Source organism: Meriones unguiculatus, chromosome 1 (genome assembly GCF_030254825.1).
Source record: "Meriones unguiculatus strain TT.TT164.6M chromosome 1, Bangor_MerUng_6.1, whole genome shotgun sequence".
NCBI lineage: Eukaryota > Metazoa > Chordata > Mammalia > Rodentia > Muridae > Meriones > Meriones unguiculatus.
Window position 1 is genome coordinate 22,660,420 of NC_083349.1, and position 24,718 is coordinate 22,685,137.

Sequence of the window (24,718 nt, forward strand, 5' to 3'; positions counted from 1 at the left end):
CTCTGGAATGCTGGGACTAAAGGTGTGCCCCACCGCTGCCGCCACCACCACTCAGCTTCAGCTAAAGACTTTTAAAGGATTTAACGTGTCTCTGCTTAGCATTTAAAAGTCTCCCCTTTCTTAGTGTGTGTAACAGTTTCTATAACTATTCTAATGACTTTAATGATTCTGTCACTTCACGTTCAGTTTCAGTTATGAGGTGTATTTATTTATTTGTTGTTGTTGCTTCTTTGTATGCCTGGCAACATTTTTTCCTCTGCCACGTCTCTTTTCTGCTGGTTTTTAAAAATAATTTTACTTTGTTATGTGCTATTCTCGTATCATAAATATTCTTGAACTTTGTTCTGGGACAGAGTTACATTCTTTGGAAATAGTTGAACTCTTCCGGGGTTTGCCTTTCTTGGGTAGGATCAGACTGTTGTTTAGTCTGTGGCTAATTTGCCCTGCTACTGAGGCAGAACCTTCTGAGGAACATACCCAGTGGTCCCCATGTCTCCCCTTTGCTGCTAGGGAAGAAACTAATTTCTGTGACTGGCTTCTCTTATGCCCCAAGCTGTCCTTCCAGGCCTGGCATTTCCTTCCTGTGTGAGCACAAAGTGATATTCAGGTTAATTGCAGCCCCACCTTATAGACTCTCAGAGCACAGCTCCATACCTCTGTGTCTCCAAGTCTCTCCATCTGTCTTCTTTCTGGTCCTCCTCTCTGTGAACTCCAGCCAGGCCCAAGGCCCCAGACCCTTCCTCTCAACTCAAAACAGCTGCCAGGCTGCACCTCATTTCTCCCACTGCAGACCAGAAACTCTTTAGATGGCGCCCTCCTCCGCCCGTTTGTTTTCTCTACCTTAGAATGAAAAAAAAAAAAAAAAAAAAACCAACAAAGGCGGGGAGATGCCAAGCCTGACAACCTGGGATCCAAATGCTGGGAGGAAAAAACGGACTCCTGGAATCTGTCCCCTGACCTCCACAGGAGTGCCACGGCATGCACTCACATGCGTCATAATAAACACAACAGAAAACAAAAAAGGACCATTTATCGTAGCTCCTTAAAATGTTTAAGAATTAATCTTTAATAGGACAAAATAAGTGTAGGATGTTTACGCAGAAAACCACAAAATGCTGATGGGATAAATGTCACAATTCCTAAAAGAAAAATCCGTCGTGTAAGGCTTCGAAAGCCTATGGCCAGGACTGCTTCTCTCTGAGTGTGTAGGTGTCAATCAATCCTGACCAAAGTCTCAGGGGCTCAGTATGCTAAGCAACAAAGGGCCTGGAAGAGTGAAAAATACCTGTGGTCCTAACACTTGGGAAGCCAAGGCAGCCTGGGTTTTATACACATGCATGTATATACATACACAAACACATACACACATATACACACATACATACATACACACAAATATACACATACATACGTATATACACAGACATCACACAAAGGGGTGGAGAGGAGAGACAGAGCTCATAGACTTAGATGTGTAATGGAGATGAAAGGGCAAGTCAACGAGGAAAGAATTGTTTTTGAACAAATGATGCTGGAAAAACTGAACATCCGCAAACAACTGGAGGAGAGAGTGGAGGGGGTGGAGCTCAAAAGAGAAAATTCAGCCTCAATTTATGCGTCATATAAAAAGTAAACACATACGAAGCCCAGACTTACAATAAAACTATGAAACTTTTAGAAAAAGAACATAGGGGAAAATTATCTTGGCTTAGAAAAGTAATTCTTAGATTTGACTCCAAATTATGGTGCTTAAAATGAAAAAAAAGATGAACTGACATCGCATTTTAAAACTTTGGCTCTGCAAAAGACAACATTATGACAATGAGAAGCTCAGAGACAGGCTGAAACAAGAGGGTGTAAGCCTCTCATCGGGCAGGAGAAGATTCTGGAAAAATAGAGCGGGCGCCACGGAGGTTCCTCTCCACCTAGACAATTGCACGGGCAGAATCTTGTCGGTTACAACTATTTTCCAACTTCTCAGCCCAGCACGGTTTGTAAGCTCAGGGGAAGGGGAGCGCCGAGGCGCGGCAGTTTGTTTTGGGCAGTTTTCGCTCTTGGTGGGGCTGCAGCCGTCCATTCTCCTGTCCCACATCAGCGGCAGACGGCTGTGCACAAGCTCAGGACCAGCCAGCCAGCCGGAGCCAGGTAGAGTAAAGGTGGCTCGACCCTCCAGCACTGGGGGTGCAGGCTCGGGCCGCTTTGGATTGGAGGGGCAGACAAAGAGGCAGGTGGCCATGGAGGGCGGACCTCCCCCATTGTTGCAAAGCCCCTCCCCCCAGCTGAAGTGAGGCGATGCGGATTTAAAGGGCCAATGTTCCTTTTCTTCTTTTCTGTTTTCAGGGACCAGAATTTAAACACTAAGACAGTCAAGAACAGTTACAGCTGCCAGGAAAATTAGAAAGTGATGGTACATGCCTGGGGAAAGGTACAGGGCTCTCTAAAGACCCCAGGGGACCTCAAAATGCACTTCCGGGGCTGATCATTGCACAGAGATACTCAATAACAATTAAGATGTGTATAGGACCTGCGGGATGAATGGCTCAGCCATAAAGGCTCTTGCCTCCAAGTCTGGTGACTGAAGTTGGATCTCTGGAATCCCCATGGGGGAGAGAACTGACTCCCAAATGTTTTCCACTGATGCCCCACGTTCACCATGGCATCTACGCAAAATAAATAAATGAAAAAAATCTTTAAAATATACATTATTTTGCATGTATTTTATTGCACATGGATGAATATATAAATATACAAAAATAACTAAGTCCAGAAAGCTCTCTGGAGGAGGGGAAATCTGACCACATTATTAGACTCACCCAAACTGTGTGCAACAATAACAACAAAAAACCCACAAGGCATCAAAAGAAACAGGAAAGTGTAGCTTCTGTCTTCCTTCTTTCCTTCCTTCTTTCCTTCCTTCTTTCCTTCCTTCTTTTCTTCCTTCTTTTCTTCCTTCCTTCCTTCCTTCCTTCCTTCCTTCCTTCCTTCCTTCCTTCCTTCCAGATAGGGTCTCACTATGTATCCTTGTCTGACCTGAAACTTGCTCTGTAGACCAGGCTGGCCAGGATAGTATTTCATGGAAAAAAGAAATCAACAGTAATGGTCCCTGAAAAAGACCGGATGGCAGACCTCAGAAAGGAAAGGCCCCTTCTAGTGGCTGCTGGCCTTTGTCTGTTCCTTGCCACCAATGCCAATGAGAAAACATCTAGCAGCCCAAGGAATCAAGAGCAGATTGGGAAGCAGTTCGCCAAGCTCTGAGCTTTGAAACTTAAGATGGAGCTGGTCCTGGTGGTAATTCCAGCACCTGGGAGGCAGAAGCAAGAAGACAGAAGACAGGCCAACCTGGGCTACATGAAACCCTTTCATAAACAAATAAACAAAATGAGAAGAAAGAAAGAAAGAAAGAAAGAAAGAAAGAAAGAAAGAAAGAAAGAAAGAAAGGAAGAAAGAAAGAAAAAAAGTAAGAAAATTCAAATGGTGGTTTAAGAGGAAGTGGCAGAGTACCCTTGTATTCCCGGCTACTTTCCGAGGACAGCCTGGCCTTTGAGACTGAGGTGTTATCACAAAGAAAGAAGGGAAGGAGGGAGTGAGGAAGAGGGAAGGCAAGCACAAGTATACAAGGTCGATTGGGTGATTCTTGGAAGGTTCTGTGAGGCCTGGCACCCATCTAACAGGGAAGAGACTTTTGCTGGGTAAGGGTTAAGGAAGCTGGAAGTCAGGCACCAAGGAAATGTCTGTCGAATGCCTGCAATGCGTCTCGGGAGGTGTGTGAGTGACTTTTCTGTTGCTGAGATAAAACACCGAGACCCAGGCAGTGTACAGAAGGGAGCCTTTATTCGGGCTTACAGTTCCAGAGGACTAAGAGACAGTCCTGGTGGGAGGTGTGGCAGCAAGCAGTAGGCCTGGAGGCACCTGTCGCAGGACGGTGAGAGCCCACGCCCGCCCTTCACGACGAGGCAGAGAAAACAAGGCAGAAACAGTGAAGGCTTTTCGCTCTTAAAGCCCACTTCCAATGACATACTTTGCCCAGAAAAGCCACACCTCCCTAACCTCCCCAAATAGTGCCACTGGGGAGCAGGTCCAGATGTCCTAGACTATTGGGGACCTTTCTCATTCAAAGCACCACAAGAAGTGCAGGCAGAGGGATCCCAAGTTCAAGGCCAGCCTGGGCGCCTGGGCAACAGTTCTAAACTAACATAGTGATCTTGTCTCACAAACAAAACAAGACAAACAAGAAATTCAAAGCTGTCCTTGGCAGAAAGTTTAGCGATCCCTTATACCAATAGTAGAACTGCAGCAGTCTGAATGGGATGTACCCCAATAAGCCCCCAGGATTTGAATGTATAATCCCCAGTTGGTGGCTGTTTGGGGAGGATTAGGAGGTGTGGCCTTGCTGGAGGAAGTGTGTCACTAGGGGTGGCCTTTGAGGTTTCAGAAGGCTCCAGCTATTTCAAGAACTCTCTGCTTCCTGTTTGTGGTTGCTGATGTGAGTTCTCAGCTGTGGCCCCAGCCTCAGGCTGCCTCAGCTCCACCATCACGGTCTCCAACCCTCTGGAACCACAAACCCAAAATAAACACTCTTTTCTGTAATTTGCATTTGTCATGTGTTTCTCACAGCAACAGAAAAGTAATTATTATCTGGATTAATTAGATATCATTAGAAGAATCAACTAAATCAATTAAATTTCTGAATCATTTAAGTAATGCCCTTTCCTTCCCTGTCCCCCTCCCTTTTTTGTTTGTTTGTTTGGCTGGTTTTGGTTTTTTGAGACAGGGTTTCTCTGTGTAGCCATGGTTGTCCTGGAACTCAGCTGGAACTCTGTGTAGACCAGGCTGTCATGGAACTCACAAAGATCCATCTGCCTCTGCCTCCCGAGTGCTGGGACTAAAGGTGCGTGCCATCACTGTGCTAGGCTCTCCCTCTGTTCTTTTCTTCTGATTACCTTCAGTATACGGACCTATAAATTACAATGATGGTTCTATGAATAAAAATTAAGGAATTGGGAGTAGAAAGCTGCTAGAGAGATGGCTCGGCAGTTAAGAACACTGCTGCTCCTGTAATCAGTACCCACTAATCAGTACCCACATCTGATAACTCACAATTTTGTATAAGCCCAGTTCCAGGGACTTCCCAGGGACCTGACTCCCTCTTCTGGCCTTTATAAGCACTGCACATACAAGTAGACATACACACAGACATACATAAAACATGAAAACAAAAATCTTAAACTAAGGAGTTTGTGGCTGGGGTTGTATCTTAGTGGTTCCTTAGTATGTGTGGAGGTCTTCAACAGCAAGGGGGAAAAAAACGAAACAAAACATTTTAATGCTTGAAGATACCAAAAGAACACTCTGTCAAAAACAAAGAAATAACATGTGAACAAATAGAATATCGAAGAAGAAAAAAAAAAACTAAGAAGAAACAAGAAATTCTGGAGCTGAAAAGTATAATTGAAATATTTTTGTGTGTTTGTGTGTGAGTGTAGTAACGGAGGAGGCCAGCAGAGGGCGTCAGATTCCCCTGAGCCAGAGTTACAGGTGCTTCTGAGGCATCTGCTGAGGGTGCTGGAAGCCAGCCTTCTGTCCTCTGGAGGAGCCGCATCCACCCACAACCACTGAGTCTCTCTAGGCTCTCTGTTCTTGCACCCACTCCCCTGGGCTGAGGAGATGTTCTGTGGGTAAAGCCGGTGCTGTGCAAGCACAAAGACTTGAGTTCAGATTCTGGTTCCCATGTAAAAAAGGATGTTGGGACCCCAGCACTAGGTTGGCATGGGGGCGAATCAGGCCGATTCTCGGAGCTCTATGGCCAGCTAGAAATGGTGAGCTCCAGGCTCAGTGAGAAACGTTATCTCAATGAAGAAGAAGAGTGATTGAAGAAGACTCCTGGCCTTGTCCCCTGGACTCCGGTGCTGTGCAAGCACAAAGACTTGAGTTCAGATTCTGGTTCCCATGTAAAAAAAGATGTTGGGACCCCAGCACTAGGTTGGCATGGGGGCGAATCAGGCCGATTCTCGGAGCTCTATGGCCAGCTAGAAATGGTGAGCTCCAGGCTCAGTGAGAAACGTTATCTCAATGAAGAAGAAGAGTGATTGAAGAAGACTCCTGGCCTTGTCCCCTGGACTCCGGTGCTGTGCAAGCACAAAGACTTGAGTTCAGATTCTGGTTCCCATGTAAAAAAAGATGTTGGGACCCCAGCACTAGGTTGGCATGGGGGCGAATCAGGCCGATTCTCGGAGCTCTATGGCCAGCTAGAAATGGTGAGCTTCAGGCTCAGTGAGAAACGTTATCTCAATGAAGAAGAAGAGTGATTGAAGAAGACTCCTGGCCTTGTCCCCTGGACTCCACATGGCCATGCACAGGTGAGAACACCCACACACATGAGTGTGCATACACATGTGGGCACCAGGCATGTATATATACACATGTGTGCGCCACACACAGAGAGAACTGACTTTAGCTAATGGAGTTCAAGAACTGATTTGAGCTGTTGGAAGAATCAGCCAACTTGAAATCAGGAAAATGGGAGAAGTTATCTAGTTTGAGACACAATACTGTTTTTTAGGAAGAATCAACAAAATCTCTGAGACACTACGTAAAACTCAAAAAAGAGAGTCAACACACAGTATGAAGGTTCCAGAAGGAGGGAAAGAAGAACAGAAGAAATGTTTAAAGAAAGAATGTCCAACCATTAAAGGTGTCACATGCCTTTAATCCAAGCAGATGGGGAGGCAGGGCAGGCAAATTGCTTTGAGTTCCAGGCCAGCCTGATCTACAAATTGAGTCCAGGATATCCAAGGCTACACAGAGAAACCCTGTCTCAAAAAAACAAAAACAAGCATACAAACAAAAACAAAAACAAACAAAACAAAGAAAGAAAGTCCAAAATGTTCCCAGGTCTGATGAAATCCAAACATATTCCAGAAGGTCAACAGACACACCAAGTCACATGAACTCGGGAACCCACAAGACAACAGTAATAATTACACTTCTAACAGAAGGACATAATGGAAATCTTGAATTCACTCTGGGTGTGGTGGTGTAGGCCTTTAATCCCAGCACTTGGGAGGCAGATCTCTGTGAGTTTGAAGCCAAAACTTCCATTACAATCCTGTTTATAGATGAACAGATAAGGAGAATGTAGAATTCAAGGGGAGAGAAGCAACCTGTCACATACAAGGGAGCTTTATTTCTCATTGCAAACTTTGCAACTTTGCAACAGAGTTGACAAACTCAGTCCTGGGAACAAACAAGCGCCTGGAGAAGTGGCTCAGTGGTTAAAACACTTGCTGTCCAGACAGAGGCCCCAAGTTTGCTTCTCAGCACCCACATGGTGGCTCACAACCACCTGTAACTCCAGATCTAGAGCACCCAGTATTCAATTCTGGGCTCTAAGGGGACACTTCGCCCATGTGTACAAATATTCTCTCTTTCTCTCTCTCTTTCACACACACACACACACACACACACACACACACACACACACACCAGAATTAGAGAGCTGGCTCAATGATTAAGAGCATTTGCTGCCCAGACAGAGGAATGGGTTCGGATCCTATCACCCACATGATGGTTCACAGCTCCAGCTCCAGGGGACCTGGCATCAGATGCACGGAGAGTGGACTTCCATACACATAAAATCGAATAAATCTTTAAAAAGAAAGAAAGAGCTGGGCGTGATGGCACACATCTGTAATCGCGGTACCCCCAGAGGCAGAGGCAGGCGGATCTCTGTGAGTTCGAGGCCAGCCTGGTCTACAAGGTGAGTCCAGGACAGCTAAGGCTACACAGAGAAATCCTGTCTTGAAAAGCCAGAGAGAGAGAGAGAGAGAGAGAGAGAGAGAGAGAGAGAGAGAGAATGGCACAGTGAACAAAGACTCCTGTGTCCTTCCAAAGTGAAGAGAAAGTTGCATGTAGACAAGAGCAGGGAGAGCTCTTTACACATAGACATGCTCAGCAAGGGGGTGCTTTTGCTCCTGTGAGCCCTTCCGGGGAAAAAGAAAGGCCAGCAGATACTAACTTGAAGCTGTGAGAGGTACAGATCTCAGTAAAGCCACGGTGTATGGATGAGTACCCCGTGCACACGGAAAAGCCATTGTACACGGATGAGCCGATACACAGTGAGCAGCCTTGCACACTGTCCTAGCTAGAGTCTCTATTGCTGCGATGAGACACTGTGAGGACTAAAGCGGCTGAGGAGGAAAGGGCTTCTGTGGCTCACACTTCCACATCTGTTCATTATTGGAAGAAGTCAGGGCAGGAACTCAAACAGGGCAGGAACCTGGAGGCAGGAGCTGGTGCAGAGGCCATGGAGGGGTGCTGCTTACTGGCTTGCTCCCCGTGGCTTGCTCAGCCTGCTTTCTTATAGAAAGAACTCAGGACCACTAGCCCAGGAATGGCATCACCCAGAATAGGCTCGGTCCTCGCCATCAATCACTAACTGAGAAAATGCCTTACAGCTGGATCTTATGAAGGCATCTTCAGAGCTGAGGTGCCCTCTTTTCAGAGAGCTTGGGTCAAGTTAATATAAAACTAGCCGAGACATGGATCAGCCATTGCCCATAGGGGAGCCATTGTGTATGCCCTTTGTGGGTTGAGGGTGACTTTCAACTCCTGAGTCTCTTGCCTCTACCTCCTGAGTGCTGGAATTACGGGCATGCACACCACACTCCTAACTCAATAGTTCCATTTATATGACATTCTGTTACGGGATGAGGAGGATCAATGGCTGTCAGGGCTGGGGAACGCAGGGTTTGGTAGCAGCAGGCATGGTACTGTCCTCTCTTTGCAGTTACTGGGATCCAGCGGCAGTGGCTGCTGCTTGCTCTTCCTCAGGAGCTCTTCATCCTTGAGCTACTCTCCTGTCCTAACCTGAATGGATTTGATTCCTTTTTGTCATTCATACGTTAGGAGAGGTACTGTACTTTCCATAGCATTCCAGGCGCTTGTAGCACATGCGTGCTTAGTCATCTCACTGTGCCTTCCTGCCTCGTGGACAACTCGTTGAGACTTTGAACCAGGGAGCCGCTCTTCCCTCCAGCTCCGTTTCCTATGCCCACAGCCACACCCTGGTCCTTTCAGCCACCAGGAAGTGCGTGGCTTCTGAAACGGGTTATAACGTACAAAAAGGAAATATTGTTTTTTTGAGCCACTTGGTCTTCAAGGAGGTTACCACCAATAGTCCAGCCAACCTGCCTGCCTCCCCCTCCCCTAGCCCCACCAGACAAAGGACTGCTCCCCACCACTGAGGACCTAGAACTTAAATCAGTTTGTTGAGTGCTTGCCCAGCATGCATAAGCCATGGGCTTGATCCCTAGCACCTCATAAAACAGGTGTGGTCCTACATGCCTTTAATCCCAGCACTTGGGAGGCAGAGGCAGGAAGATCTGGAGTTTAGAGTCACCTCAGGCCTACATCGCAGGCTTTATTTAAACGTTTATTGTTGTTACTATTATATCTATCTACCTATCTAATTACTGTGTGTGTGTGTCCTCTGGATATTCCCTTGTCCATTTTTGCTTATGGACGATATTCAGGTGCAGAGCCTCAGCCTGAGGTGGCAGACAGGGTCTGAGTCACTGCAGCAGGTAGGCCACGGAAAGCCGCTCACTCAGCAGGAGTGCTGCCTGAGGAGGAGCAGTGCCCCACTGCAGCGGCCCTGCAATTCTGGCTTCCTTCTGGCTTCCCCTTCGTCTTCCTTTCCTCCTTCTCCTCTTCCCTCACAATCTTTTTTCTTTCAGTTTTTCTTTTTGTTTTTCCAGACGGGGTTCCTGTGGCCCAACAGGCCTAATCCCTCTAACTTCCCCACTAATTTGCCACTGGAAGAGGGGGGCCACCTGCACCTCGGAGGAGCCAGCCCTAGAACGAACGTGCATACAGGAAGGGATTGTTGGACAGGAAATGTCCCTGACAAGCTCATGTCTCTGAGCACTTGGTGCCGAGCTGATGAGACTGCTCTGAAAGGCCACAGAGCCTTTGGGAGGTGGAGCCTGGGAAGGAAGAAACCTCCGTGAGGGGATCTTAGAGTTCAGCCAGCTTCCTCTTCCTTCCCTGCTTCCTGATCCACCCAGACACGAACAAGCAGCCTTGCACCCCGGCTGCCGGCTGCCGCAGGTGAGAGCCGTCCCCTCTGCCACAGACCCTCCAACCTTGAGTAAAAATAAATCCTTCCTTCCTGACTTGCTCTTTGTCAGGTATCTGGGCACGGTGATGAGACAAGTAACTAATTCATGGGCCCAGGCTGTGAGGACACTATTCTCATGCACTTCTTAGATTCCCCCCCACCCCCCTGCCAGAAGCCCCTGCAATGGCAGCAGCTGAGGGCTGCCCTGTGGCAGGTCACACTCTTGGACTGGACCAGGGTTTAGGAGTGAAGGCTCGGTACTCTCATAGCAGCTCCACAGCCTGAGGACTGATATTCCTGATGGCTCCCACGCTGTCCCCACGGAACTGTCTCCTCTTCCATCCTCCCATCAGGCACCTGCCTGGAATCCAGCTGAAGACTAGCACACCTTGAGTGAAATAGAGCAGCGGCCGTCTGAGCAGGGTATCCATCCCGTGGGAAACGAGAAAGCTCCGAGCTTGATGGCTATGGAAGGATAGGGCTGAATGGGAGAGTCATTTCCATAGGGCAGCCTCACTCTTCTGGATCCACCAGCTGTCCCCACTGTGGCCACCCCAATACCTGTGCCTTTGACTGGGGGCTTCTCGGTCTTTGGGGGGGGGTCTGCAGCCAGGCAAATGGAACATGCTGGGCATCTGTAATAGACAGATCAGCATTCCACTCTTGTCTCAGCTGCGACAACTCTACCCTGAGGGGTTTTCCCCACTGACAACAGGTGCCCAGTAGCCCTGAACCACAGTTACCCACAGAGTTGTTACACAGACCTTCATATCCGATTCTCACTTCCTTCTCTGCTTCCCCGACTCCATGCTGGAGCTTCCTGGTACGGTCCCTAAACTCTTTCTCAAGGTCAACTGCTGGGAAACCAAGCCCTAGAGGGATGGTCTGGGATGTGGCTGCAGGAAGGGGCCTAAGAGGCCCGTATGAGTCAGGGTTCACTAGAGAGACAGAACCAACACGGCGGCTATGTGCTGTGTAGCTTTAGATTGCCTTGCACCTTACAGGCTAGGGTATCCAACAGTGGCTGTCTGCACACTAGAGAAGGTAAGAGCATGGGGGTGTGCAGTGCGAAAAGCTGGGCGCCTCAGCAGTTCCAACTTGCCACTGCAAGATTCCCGGAGAGCCACTAATCTCCACTGCAGGAAGCAAGCTGACCCCGCTGGGTTCCAACGAAGCGGTGGTGGCAAGGGGAAAACTGACTCCCAGAAGGTGTCCTCTGGACCCCACACCTGTACCACAGTATGCTTGTGAACGTGTTCATAGGTGCATAAACACACACACACACACACACACACACACGTATAAAACAGCTTTTCTCTGAGACCTCCTCACATTTGGGCCACTGGTGGGAGGCGCCATGCCCTCAAGGGGAGGGTCATCCTCCCTCAGTTAATCCAGCTAAGAAATACTCTTGCAGAGCTGTCTGTAATTGATTCCAGAGCCAGTCAAGTGGATGTGAATGAACCCTGTAGATTCAAGTGTATCTGAATACTCGGTTAGAAGATGATGGAACTGTTTGGGATTAGGAGGCGTGGCCGTGCTAGAGAAGGTGCTGTCACTCAGGATGGGCTTTGAGGTGCCCTTCTATTAGCTCTCTCTGTCTTGTGCTTATGGCTTAGCTGTAAGCTCTCAGCCACCCACCGCTCCACTGCTGTACCTGTGCCTGCACTTGCAGCTTGCAGCACACCTATGAGGTAGCACCTCTCCTCCTTAACACATACGTGTGCCTATAACACACACAAAATAAAAGAAAGGAAGGAAGGAAGGAAGAAGGGGGAAGGCATACTTGAACCAAGCGTAGAGATTCTTTCCCACTTGACAGCAGTTCCTCTCTTTTTACAGATGGTCTGCCTCAGGACCAGCAGTTCATACCTCATTTATAGACGGTCTATCTTGGGACCGTCAGTTCCTCCCTGTTTACAGACAGTCTATCTCAGGATCTAAAGTGTGTTTCTGGAACCTCTGCTAGTACCAAACCAAGCTAGTACATGCTTTGGATTTTCTTTTTCTTTCCTTTTAGGTTTATTTTATTTTTATTGGTGTGTATGTGTATATGTCTGTGGACATGTGTTCTGGCCTCTAAGTGCCTCAGAGAGTGTCCGATCCCCTGGAGCTGGAGTCACAGGCAGTTGTGGGCCACCTGAAATGGGTGTTGGGAATCGTACTCTGGTCCTCTAGAGGAACAGGGCGCACACAGCCATCTCTCCAGCCCCTAAAATGGGGCAGTTCAAACTCCAGACTGTCATAAGGTGACCTAAGATCCCCTCTGCAGCCTCCAGGGAGTGGGTGATGTTCCCACTGGGAAGGCCTGCTGCTATCCTCTGCCCACTGCTTTGATGGCTTATCTCTTTTAGAAACATCCTCCGCTCGCACCAGGAAACAGTGTTTATCCAGCTATCTGGGCACCCTGGGTCCAGTAAAGTTAGCAAATGAAACCGACCGTGACATACAGAGGACAGCCCAGGCTCCTCCTTTCTGCCCTGGTGAGCCAGCTCTTGAATCCTCACCTGGAAAGTCACCTCCACTGGGGGCTCAGGTCAGCATTCTCTGACCTCTCAGAGTACAATCTGGGAAATCATATCCACTTCTGGTTGAGGAATCAGCACTCCTTAGAATTTACTATGAGACAAGCTGGCCATTCAAAATATACCTACGAGGACAACCACAATGTCACACTGCCCAGAGACTACCAAGCTTAGTTCCGAAAAGCCTGGAACTAACAGTCCACGCAGCATCAGGGAGGCAAGAGTTTATAGAAGGTTCTAGAACAGTGCCCCTCTTTCCTAAATCTCCCTCAGTAATAATACCTTGGCAAAGGAACTAGAATCTTCAGGTTTTCCCTTCCTTCCTTCCTTCCTTCCTTCCTTCCTTCCTTCCTTCCTTCCTTCCTATGTGTAACAGTGTTCTGCCTGCATGTACACCTGCACGCCAGTAGAGGGCACCAGATCTCATTATAGATGGTTGTGAGCCACCATGTGGTTGCTGGGAATTGAACTCAGGACCTTTCGAAGAGCAGCCAGTGCTCTTAACCTCTGAGCCATCTCCTCAGCCCCGGAATCTTCAGGTTTTCACTGTGAACCTGGAGTTGGCTTGTTAACCTGGGTCAGTTCTGGACATCATAATGACAGAAAAACAGAAAGAGGAAACTTTCCTTCAAAGCTCCCTGGGTCAAAGACACGCCACGGAAAAACTGGAGATGTTTTTATTGAGTGGGAGTCAAGCTCAATGAGGCGGTTTTGTTTTTTTTTTTCTTTCAGGTTTCACCCTCGATTTTGAGTACATAATTCACATAGAATTTGGATTTCAACTTTAGAATTTTCCAACATGCTCTTCTGTATAATCGACCTCAGAGATGCTTCTATCTGACTAAAGTCTGGCAACCTACAGGGGACAAATAGTCATTTGTCTTCAGGTCTTTCCACAGATTAAGATTTTAGTTCTAGGACATTGTGAAGTTTAACTCAACACCCTGTTTTTTTTCTATTGTTCATGGTTTCTTTTTGTCAACACAGTGATTTTTTTATATTTGTCCAAGCTGTTTGTAACAGTAGCTCATTCCTTTGTGTCTCAGTAGCTTTCTGTCCCATTGGGAGACCACACATGGTTTATTTATTCTTTTGTTGACTGGCATTTGGGTTTTTTCTTTTTTTTCAATTTCCAGCTAAAATAAATAAAACTACAAATAAATACAAATATAAATATAAAAAAAAAAAGCCAGGCATGGTGCTACCTGTGTGTAATCCCCAGTGTTTAGGAGGCTGGAGCAGGAGAAGTGTGTGTTTAAGGCATAACTACATATTAAGCTACTACCAGAGAGAGGGGAACAGAAGGAAGATATGGAAGAGGGGAGCAGCGAGGAGAGGGGAGGGAGATAGAAAGCAAAGAGAGAGTAATCCAAGATGAAAAGAAAGGAGGACCGAGGGAGAAGGTGAGAGAGAAACTCTTTGGCTTTCTTGTTTTATCTTAAGATTTATTATGTACACAGTGTTTTGCCTGCATGTCAGAAGAGGGCGCCACATCTCATTATAGATGGTTGAGAGCCACCAGGTAGGTAGTTGCTGGGAATTGAACTTAGGACGTCTAGGAAGAGCAGCCGGTGCTCTCAACCGCTGAGCCATCCCTCCAGCCTGACTATTTAGCTTTCTATCACTATAACAAAATACCCGAGGCAATCCAAGAGAAAAGGTCTTCTATCCCCTCCAAAGGGATAACATTAACAGCCCATCCTTGAACATTTCTACCACCTTCCAGCTTCGCAAGCCTGGAGACGGAGCTCTGACAGTATTCTAGACCAGAAGGGCAGGATACGTACATTGCATCTGGGCGTGGTGGCGCACACCCTTGGTTCCAGCACTTGGGAGGCAGAAGCCGCCAGATGTCTGTGAGTTCTAAGCCAGCCTGGTCTACATAATGAGACACTGTCTCAAAAAAACATAAAATAAAATAAACAAGCAAACAGATAAACAAACACATAGCACAACGAGGAATGAAACACTACATCTTTCCAAGTTCCAAGCTCCTAAAACCTAAGACTGAAAGTAAGTGACTTTCCAGGGGAGAGGAAGACACCCAAGGGGACCTCACCAGGAAGGAGCAAGCTGAGGCCCTTTGCCACCTGCCAAGATGGTGCCAGAAGACATCTCTTCTGAGATCTTCTGGACAGAGATCCCTGAGCTTGATCTGACCATACAGAAACGTCAGAAACTCAAATTGAAGGGCTTGCTTCAAGGTGACTGGAGAGGTTGCTCAGGATGTAAAAGCAGGCCTGAGCTCCAACCCTCGGAGCCACAGGGTGGAAGGAGAGAACTGCCTCCTCAGGTTGTTCTCTGACCTCCACATGTGTGCCCTGGCATTCGGACATCCTTTCACGCTCATTATATACACACATGTACACCCCCCCCCCCCCAGATAATAATAAATAAAACAAAGACATGAACAAATCACAAAGTCAAAGCTGTTTATTTTGCACTTGGTTTGTTTGTTTGGTTCTTTTGAGACTAGGACTGACGGCAACCTTCTTGCCTCAGCATCTTAAATGTTGGGGTTACAAGTGTGAGCCCCATATTTAGTTATGCTGGTCCTTGGGTGATGTCTTCTGTTGCTGTGACAAACCATTGACCAAGACAACTTGGTTGAGAAAGGATTTGTCTTACACTTCAAGGCAGGAATGTTGAAAACATAAAGAAATACTGCTTACTGGCTTGCTCCCAGGCTTGTTCAGCCTATTGTTTCTTTTTGGTTTTTCGAGAGACAGGGTGTCTCTGTGTAGCCCGAGCTGTCCTGGAACTTGCTCTGTAGACCAGGCTGGTCCCAAACTCAGAGATCCACCTGCCTCTGTCTTCTGAGTGCTGGGGTCAAAGGTGTTCTCAGCCACCTCCTCCTTCGCTGCTACCGCCATTGCCACCGCCACCGCCACCACCACTCAGCCTTGCTTAGCTTTCTTATCTATAGCCCATGCCTACCTGCCCAGGGCAGACACTACTCACAGTGGGCTGGTCCTTCCCACATAAACCATTAATCAAGAAGACGCCCAAGTGTTAGCACTTAATCTTCATTGTGCTTGCCGGTGGGGACTTGGGACAGAGTTAGGCTAAGAAGGCGTCGTGGGGGTAGGTCTCTATGATGACATGAATGGTTTTCTTTTTGTGCATGTGTGTTATGTGTGCACACATGTGCATGTGTGTGCGTGTGTATGCATGCACTTGTGCATGAGGAGGACATTTGACAACCTCAGGTGTCATTCCTTGGGAATTGTCCATTGTTTTTGTTTTGTTTTGTTTTTAGGACAGGGTCTCACTATGTAGCTCTGCCTGTCCAGGAATTCACTATGTAGATCAGGCTAGCCTCAAACTCACAGACCTACTTGCCTTTGCCTCCTAAGAGGTGGAATAAAGCTGTGTGCCACCGTGCCCTGCTCTCTTTTTTTGTGTTGATGGGTGCTTTATTTTCATGTGTGACTGTGCACCACGTGTGTACAGTGTTCTCATGGGTGTGCACTAAAGAGGTCATCCAAGCCCCTAGGACTGGAGTTACAAATGGTTGTACACTGTCTTGTGGTTGCTGGGGATCGAACTTGGGCCCTCTTGAAGAGCAGCCAGTGCTCTTAACCACTGAGACATCTCTCCAGCATCAATCGTATTTTTGGAGCCAGGATCGCTCACTGGCTTGATATCTGTTAAGTAGCCTGGGCTGGCCAGTTAGCTCCAGGGATTCACCTGGCTCAGCCTCCCTGAACACTGGGACCGCAAGCCAAGCCAATTATCATTTCTGACCTTTTCACATGGGTCCTAGCAGTTAAACTCTGGTCCTCGTACCTGACAGCGAGCATTTTACTGACAGAGCATCTTTTCAGCCCAGGAGGAGCGTTATAAAAAGTGAAACAGGTGGCTGGAGAGCTGGCTGAGTGGTTCAAGATCACATACACTTTTCCAGAGGACCCCAGTTCAGTTCCCACCACCCATGCCAGGTGGCTCACAGCTGTCTGGGGAACTGATGCTGTCTTCTGGGCTCACACGGCCAGTGCTCACATGCACATACCCACAAGTGTACACACAATTAAATCTTAAAGGAGTAAAGACTTGAACTAGCTGTGTTGTTCTTCCTCATAGTGTGAAGAGCCATCCAGAGGGCGGACGCCAGATGTTAACATCATGGCCTCAGATTTGCCAGACTCTAGAGCCGTGAGTCTAATATTGAACTCCTTCTTGTCAATGACAGGTATTCTGTTACCACAGAATAAGATGGAGAGTCCTCTTGGGCTTAGTTCTAGGTGTGTGTTAAAAAAGGGGGGGGGGAAGCATCTTGTTGAAAATAATTTTGTAAAATTTGGAAATTGGTATGACAAATACAAAAAGGTCTGGATTTAGTTGAGGGAGGGGGTAGAAGACGCTGTGTGGGAACCCTCAGAGTGACATCTTTCAGCCACAGGACACTTATCTTGGTGTCTAATTATCCCAGGCGGATGCAATGAACACCCTCCCACCCCCCGGTTGTACATTGCTTCCAAGCTCATGGGTGTGAACAAGAAGAGTCGTCAGCTGAATCCTTGAATCCCTAGAGCTGGGAGAGGGGTCAGTGAGCACTTATCCTCCAAGTGTTCCCTCCCTTCCAGGAATCAGAACTGAGTGTGAATCTGTCCTCTCTATAGCATTCCAAGGGGCCGTTCTGAAGGCTGTTAGAGGCAGCAATGAAGAAGACGAGGCTCCCTTGGTGGAGAGGACTACAGTTCACAGAGTATTCGCTAATAGACAGAATGGTGAGTCAGAGGTGAGGATGAGAGGTGATCTGTGCGACTGCAGGTGTGAGGAAGGAAACTGTACTGAAGCTGAGTTACAGAAGTGTCTGAGATGGGGCAGTCTGGCAGCCTGCTGGTATCCATATTCACGACCAGGAAGCCAGCCACCCACAGAGTTCCCAGAATGCCCAAATCTAGCCCCACTTCCCACCACTCTGATACCTGCTTTCAGCAGAGCAGTCTTGTAATTGCTGGGGAGCAGGGGAGTGGCTGGAGAGGCGCATGCAGGAGTCCAAACACCCAAACTGCTTTACAAGTAGAACTTGAGAGGTGACTCACCCAACCTGAAATTCCAGGGTCAGCCCTGCCTGCAAGGACTCTGAAGGAGTATGGGGTCCTACAGAGTAACAGGGAACTAGGGAAGCTGGCGTTTGAAGAAGGGGTACCATGGAACATGAACAGGCTGGGTGACTAAAATGCTACTGGGCATACCAACGCCAGCCTGTTGGGGCCACGGCAACTAACTTTGTGGGCTCAGTCAGTGCCCTATTAAGGGTATTGCTTGTAAAGGGGACCTGCCAGTGTCGGGCTGTGGCTCTCATAGGTCAGCTTCAGGCTGCTTCTGCCAGGGCAGACTGAGACCCTTCTGCCAAAGCCCTCAAAGTCTAGCCAGGCTGGGTGGGGGATTAGGCTCTGTGGCCGGTCCTCCCACCACAGGGCATCCAGAGGCTTCATATTGGAAATGCCTAGGCTCCTGTCATGTGGGGCCCAGCAGGTGCCAGGCCTTCTATTTACTGACCCCTACTCCTTGCCAGCTGGCAGGAGGAGCCTCTAACTGGCCTCTCTCACTGCAGGAAAGTCTAATTTCCAGTTTCTCCCAGGAGGGTGGCTCCCAGCTGTGGCAAGAGCCAGCTCAGCCAGGACCTTAGATCAAGACCTCTAGAAACCCTAGTCTTTCAACATGGTTCAACAAAGGCCCTGAGCCCAGCCCAGTTTCATCAATAATCATGGTCTACCTAGGTCTCCCAGCTGCCACTGAAGAACAGCAGATGTTGGAGGCTTGGAGGGATAGCCCAACACTGGAGAGGCTGGAAGGCTGTACTGTGCTCTCTCGTGTCTGCCATGACAGGCTGGGATCCCAGCTCACTCTGCTGGAAGGCAATGCCCACAACACTCGGCCTGGCATTTGGCAGGGAATAAATGGAAGCACTGGCATCTTGGAAGGTTAAGGTCATATAGAGCTGGGAGCTTGTGTGAGCCTCAAGGGTCATGTGTTGTTGGGTCCGGGTGGTGAAGACAGGAGAGCTTGGGGCTAAGAGTTGCTGAAGTTTGGCCGGACTTTGAATCTGAGCCTCTCATCTCTGAAAGTCACCCTAGGGCCATGGTGCCTATTGGAGGTAGAGAGCGTTCCCATGTGCTCAGCTTCTTGGCATCCAATACCAAAGGTGGCAGAAGCAACCTCAGTACTTAGAGCCAAGCCTGCAGAAGGCTTGGGAGAAAACATTTAGCAAGAAACCAGGAAAACCAAAACAACTAAGATCAAAGGAATCGTTAGCTGTGTCGGCAAAAAGGGAACACGGGAGGATAGACCTGATGCATAGGTGAGCCGGGAGCGCAGGAAGCAGACCCGGACCGGTCAAGCCCTGCTTCTCCTGTGGCTGGTCAGGTTATGCCCGCTGCCCACTCCCAAGATGGTCTGTGGAGTGAGACAAGTCACACAGCTGAGGTCAGTGCAGGCATTCTGGTTTTGAAGAACCACACCCTCCCGGCTCGGTGTCCTCGGCGGCTTGCTGTGCCTCTGTTTCCCGTCTGTGGAAGGGGATAACAAACAACAAGCGTCATGCCTACCACTCAAGATGAAAGAAGACCCAGTAGGAGGTAAGTTGGCATTAGCCGGGCTTTAGGACCGTGTCCCCCGCTGAGCCATCCTTTAGACATTGCCCACTGTGGTAGGGTATGTGTGGTGGTGGTGGAGGAAACTAGGAAGGCTGGGGCCTCCTGGAAGCGCCTCAGCTGCCCGCCTTGTCGAGGCATCACAGGAGCTGCGTTCTTTCTTCCCTTCCAGCGCCTGGACTAGCACTCTCCACCTTACTCAGATGCTTGCTTCTTCTGGACGCGTTTGACAACCTCAAGTATCTCCTTGAGGTCCCAGCCACCAGCTTCACTAATTTAAAGCCTGCGTTTTTCGCGGAGTGGTGTGTGGCTCCGGCCCTGGGCAGTTGAAAAGTCACCTATACAGTCCGTGCCTCAGTTTCCCTATGTGTAAGGAGGGACCCACAACGCTCTAGACCTCTGGGGATTACCCCGAGGAGGAAATCAGGCAGTGCACCAGATCGCGGGGAACGATGCCCGGTTAGGGGCCAGGATGTGACCCTCGTTATTGTTGCGTGGCACCCCTTATCCGACTGCAGGATCCAAGGGGTGGGGCTTCGCCATACCCCAGGCGTGGGTGCAAGCCACTCCGGATCTTCCGCCCCAAGCTCCCTGAGGACCAAACCGCTCTCCTCGCGCCGGTGGATCCCGACGAGGGCGAGGAGTGGGCGCGTCGCGGAGAGGCTGGCACTCAGTAAGGTGCTCGAGGTGCGGCCGGTGACAGCAGGGGGGAACCCAGCGCACGCCCCCTCCCCGCCTCCCGCGCGGTAACGCTCCCGTGGCCCACATGGTCCTGAAGGGTGTTCCTGCTCCCAACGACACCCAGCCCCACAACAAAGAAACTCGCCATCCCCGGCCGCCTCCCCCCGGTGCGCCCCGGAGGCACCGCGGGCTCGGAGCGCCGCGCACCGGCGGCTGGCCCCCCGACGCCGCGCCTCGGGAGCTGTCCCTGGTAGGTGCAGGTGCGCGCGGGAGGGGGCGGGCGCCGACCCCGCGGGGCAGCGAGCGGCCGGCGAGCTAGGTGGCGCCCGGCGGGCGCGCGGCGACACCGCCTCCACCGAGATTTAAAGGGCAGCCGGGCGGAGGGATCTCCGCACGCCGCTCGCCGCTATCCCTCCGCCTCGAGGCTCAGCGACGGCAACGACGCGGCCCCTTCTCCGGCAAAGATCGCCCCCGTGCCTCCGCCGTCGGGTGCCGCGGCGGGGAACTTCATTTTCCTCGGCGCCTCTCCGCCTCCCCCCGCAGAATTCCATCGGAGCCGTCGCGGCCGCCGGCGCGGGGCGAAGGAGCGCGCACGCTCGCCAGCCGGCGCGGTGTCCCTCCGCCGCCAGCCGCGGACTCCTTTTCGTGTCCTTCCACCGAGCCCGGGCGGTGTCCGGGTGGCTCACCGGGGGCGGCGACGCGTCTGCGGCGCGGCGGCGGGGCTCGGGGGCTATGAGGTGAGGACGCCCGGGGACCGGAGGCGGCACCCGGCGCTGCGCGAGGACGCGGGACGCGAAGCCCCGAGGCTGGCGGATGCCTCTGAGGGCCCGCGGCGGCGCGCGAGGCGGAGGTGAGGCCCGAGGGCTGTGAGGCAGTGGGCTGACCCAGCGCTGCGAGCCAGGGCTCGGGGACCGCGGCCGGGCGCGGGCCGCGGTGGCGACCGCGGCGGCCGGGCTGGGGGGGGGACACGCTCGGCGGACGCGGACTCCTTTACCTCCCCCCTCCCGTCAGCGGAGGCAGCGGGCGGTGCTACGTCCGTGCCGCCATATTGGATCGTACTCTCCGCTTTTTTTTTTTTTTTGAGGAGAATGTTTTCTGGGTGATTCATTATTTTTCTGAAGGGACGGGAGAGTGTAGCCGGGCGCTCCGGGGGCTCGGCGGCGGGGGCTCTCGGCTGGGTCCGGGGGTTGGAAGACGGGCCGTGCCGGCGGTGAGGTGCGGAGGGCGTGCGTGCGCGTGCGTGCGTGCGTGCGTGCGGGGCCCGGGCCGCGGGGGCGGGGCTTGCGGGGCCGGGGCGGCCGCCGGGGCGAGCGGGCGAGCGGGCGAGCGCGGCCTGCAGTGGCGGCGGCGGCCGGAAGGGAGCGGTAGCGGCCGGCGGGGGGCCGTCCCGCCGCCGCACGAGGGGAGCCGCCCGGGCGCTCGGGATTGGGGGACTGTGTTTTCCCTCTCCTCCAATGGGCGCCCGGGGAGCGGCTCGCCCAGCGTGCTCGCGCCGGCGCGCCGAACTTTCGGTTGTTTTTGTTTTGGCCCGAGCCTCGTTTCCTGTGGCCGCGGCTCAGCCTGTCGCTCTCCGGTACGCGCCCTCCCCTCGGTGCCTGTCTCCCTCGGCGTCGCGGGGCCCGCTCCCCCCAGGCCCGGCGCCCAGGCGCTGGCGTCACCGGCCCTGCGGACGTCCCGACTGCGGGAGGGAGACGCCGAGCTCATCCTGAACTTGCTAACCGGGTGCCCTCGGAGAGAACCTCCCCTCCGGAGGAGCGGATGAGAGGAACTGCCTGGGTTGATGGAGTTCTTGTAAACCCGCGCTCTAGACCTGAAACAGTCTACGCAGAGCGGCCCGAGGGGTCCGAGGCTGCCGAGTGGATGGATTCCTTAGAGGAACTCGCTTCCCCCTGTCACTTTTCCCGTCCCCCCTCCCCTCCACTTTTTTTTTTCTTTTTAAATTGACAGCAGCGCTCATTAGTTTTGGTCATTAATAGACAAAACTATAAGCCCGTTGAGAGACGAGGAAGAAGTTTTTTGTTTTTGGTTTTTGTTTTTTTGCATGAAACGATCGCAGATGATTTGTGTGTGAAGCCCATGCCTGAAGAGTGAATTGCCAAAGACACACGTTTACTGTGTAGATGCAGGTTTGACCGAGCTCCTCACGAGGAGTTCTTTATGGCCCAGGGTTAAAGTCTGCCAGTGTCTTAATATCGCCTGTGGGGAAACAGTTTTTGAGACTGTAGCCTCTCTGACATAGTACATTCTCCTCCCTCTCCCAAGCTCATTTGTGCTAGATCCCTGTACCGGGTGCCTTTCGGCTACCCAGTCTCTGGCATCCCACGCCCCTTCTTTTGTCCCAGCATACACCCATCTACAGAAAAGCCCCAGAAGAACGCAGCCTGCTGCTGGCACGGTCTTTCGAGCAAGTGTCCTGGCTGTCCCACACAGAAAGCACGATTTCTCTATTCCATCTTTGCATGCTGTGTGGGATTGTGCGCTTGCACGTCCCTTCTGAGCCTGTTGATTCCTAGTGTTGAGATTTATCTGGTCCACCTTAGGGCAGGTGCTGAGTAGTCATTTCATGAAAGAGAATTTGTTCATCTCCAACTTGTCAAGCCTGTTTAGTAGTTTTTCAAACTGTATCTAGTCAGTGTTGTTGAAAGTATTTCTTAACATTGTTATTTAAAAAACAGACAAAAGAAACAAACCTCTTACCTTCGGAGTGTTTATACTTCAAGAGCTTTCTCTGTGATTGAAATCCGGCTCTTTCAAAAATCGTTTCCAAGGACTCTTTCTTTCCTTTCTTTCCAAAGTGCTCTTTTGGAGGTGTTTTCGCCCACTCTGGTGACACTGGGCTACTCCTCTGAGCTCTCAGCTCTTGTGGAAGATACTAGTGGACTGTGCCTGATAAGGCTGGGTTGCAGAAATGTGTGCAGTTGAGAGGGGACTACCCTGGGTATTGGTGAGGTTGAGCAGGTGTTTTATAGGTGGGTGAGGGAGTCTGTTTATGTTTCCCTTTGGGTCATCCTTGGATCCTCAAATGTGCTTTTGTTCTACATAGGTTTCAACTTGTAGGTTAGTAGGGCCCAGGTGGCTGGGGTGCACGACAGATTAGTGTATAGTGTCCGAGAAGCACCCTGTCAGTAGTACTTTTCCAGTGGTTTGCAAAGCAAATCATCTCAGATAAATCACCATGATTCCGTTATTTTGTGTGTTTGTGTCATATGTGAACTTTACCTCCTCTCCATTCACCAGAATCCTTCTCCACTCTCGTCAGAAGTCTAGGACTTTGTAGGCTTTCGAGTATTCTTGTAAAAACAAGAGACCATGTGTCATCCTTGTATGGGTTCACATTATTGGCTGCTTAGCATGTATTGAGTGATTCAGGGAGAGACAGTTGTGGCGTAGTTGTATACTCAGTAGAGTTAGTTCTCTGCACTAGAGACTAGTTTATGCGTATGTGCAACCTTTACTTTTTCTGCCTTATTTTTAGTTACCTCTTTGTTTTAGGAGTGGATAAAACACTTGTTTTACTGGCATGTCAGTGGAGAAAGTGGATTTAGTTGTAGTAAGACTCATAAATCAAAGTTACTGCAAGGTAAAAATTCTGGACTTATGTGGACTTCAGTGCAGCAGTTTGCAAAGTAACCTCTTTATTAGATAAGTTGTCAGTTTTGAAACCTTAAAACATTAGGCTGCAGAGGTGGCTCAGTGAGCTCTGCTCTTCCAGAGTTCCTAAGTTCAGTTCTTGGCACCACTTGTCAGGTGGAATCTGACACTTCTGGCCTCTTAAGAGCATTGTACTAAAAAACAAAAACAAAAAGCACTGTACTCATGTGCACATAACTACATGCATACACATAATTCAAAATAATTAAAAGATCATTAAAAAAGAAGGCTCTTATGTTTGAAGTGTGAATTAAAACCCCTGCATACTTTAAAAATATATTTTAAAGTTATGTAGATTACTTGTTTTGCCTGGATATGTATGTCTGGTGCCCCCAGAGATCCAAGAAGGACATCCAGTCCCTTAGAACTGGAATTACAGATGATTAAGAGCCACTATGCAGGTTCTGGGAACAGAACTTGGGTCCTTTGCAAGAGTAACAAGCACATATAACCACTGAGCTATCTCTCCAGCACCCAAACTTAGTACGTTTAAATGACTGAACTCCGTAAACTTAGTGTATAGGAGACAAGGGTTCCTAGTCAGCAAGTTTTTAACTGGGCTGTAGGTCCTTTTCAGCAGTCTCCTCCATCTTTCATACCTGCATTCTTCCTCCTACTCTAACAGGAAATTGTTATACATAGATTTTTATAGGTCTTATTGTAATCTCCACTGCGGAGTAATTGGATGCTTCCTAAAGATTAGAAGTATCAGTGAGAGGAGAGATGGCTGATCAATATCTAAACTACTTTTTGCCTATTGTATGATCTGAAATCTACTTTTTCCTATTCAAACATTTTTCAAACTGTTTGAACATGGTGGTTGTCATGTACTTGTAATCCTAGCCCTGCAGAGACTGAGATAGGAGGCTTTCAAGTTGGAAATCAGCCTGGACTACATGGTAAGACCCTGTCTCAAAAAGTCAAAACAAAGCCTGACAGTGGTGGTGCACGCTTTTAATTCCAGCACTTGGGAGGCAGAGGCAATCGGATCTCTTAAGTTTGAGGTCAGCCTGATCTACAGAGTAAATTAAATTCCGGGACAGCCAGGGCTACACAGAGAAACTGTCTTGACCGCCTCCCCCGAAAAAAAGCCAAAACAAAAATAGTTTTCCATTTTAAATATAACTTGTTTTAGTTCCCAG

The 24,718-nt window shown here is 49.8% G+C and overlaps 1 protein-coding gene across 4 annotated transcripts in view; it reads left to right on the forward strand.

Moving 5' to 3' along the window:
- Window positions 1–19,815: 19,815 nt before the first annotated feature.
- Kmt5b (lysine methyltransferase 5B) overlaps window positions 19,816–24,718 on the forward strand; it is a 53,291-nt gene continuing 48,388 nt past the window's right edge. The window contains exon 1 of one of the 4 annotated variants that reach the window (XM_060383461.1): window positions 19,816–20,175. The gene's annotated coding sequence lies outside the window, so the exon portion shown is untranslated. Of the gene's footprint in view, window positions 20,176–20,543; window positions 20,776–21,015; window positions 21,141–24,718 lie in introns of those variants that run through there. The other 3 variants (XM_021634373.2, XM_021634380.2, XM_060383464.1) reach the window with 3 other exon arrangements.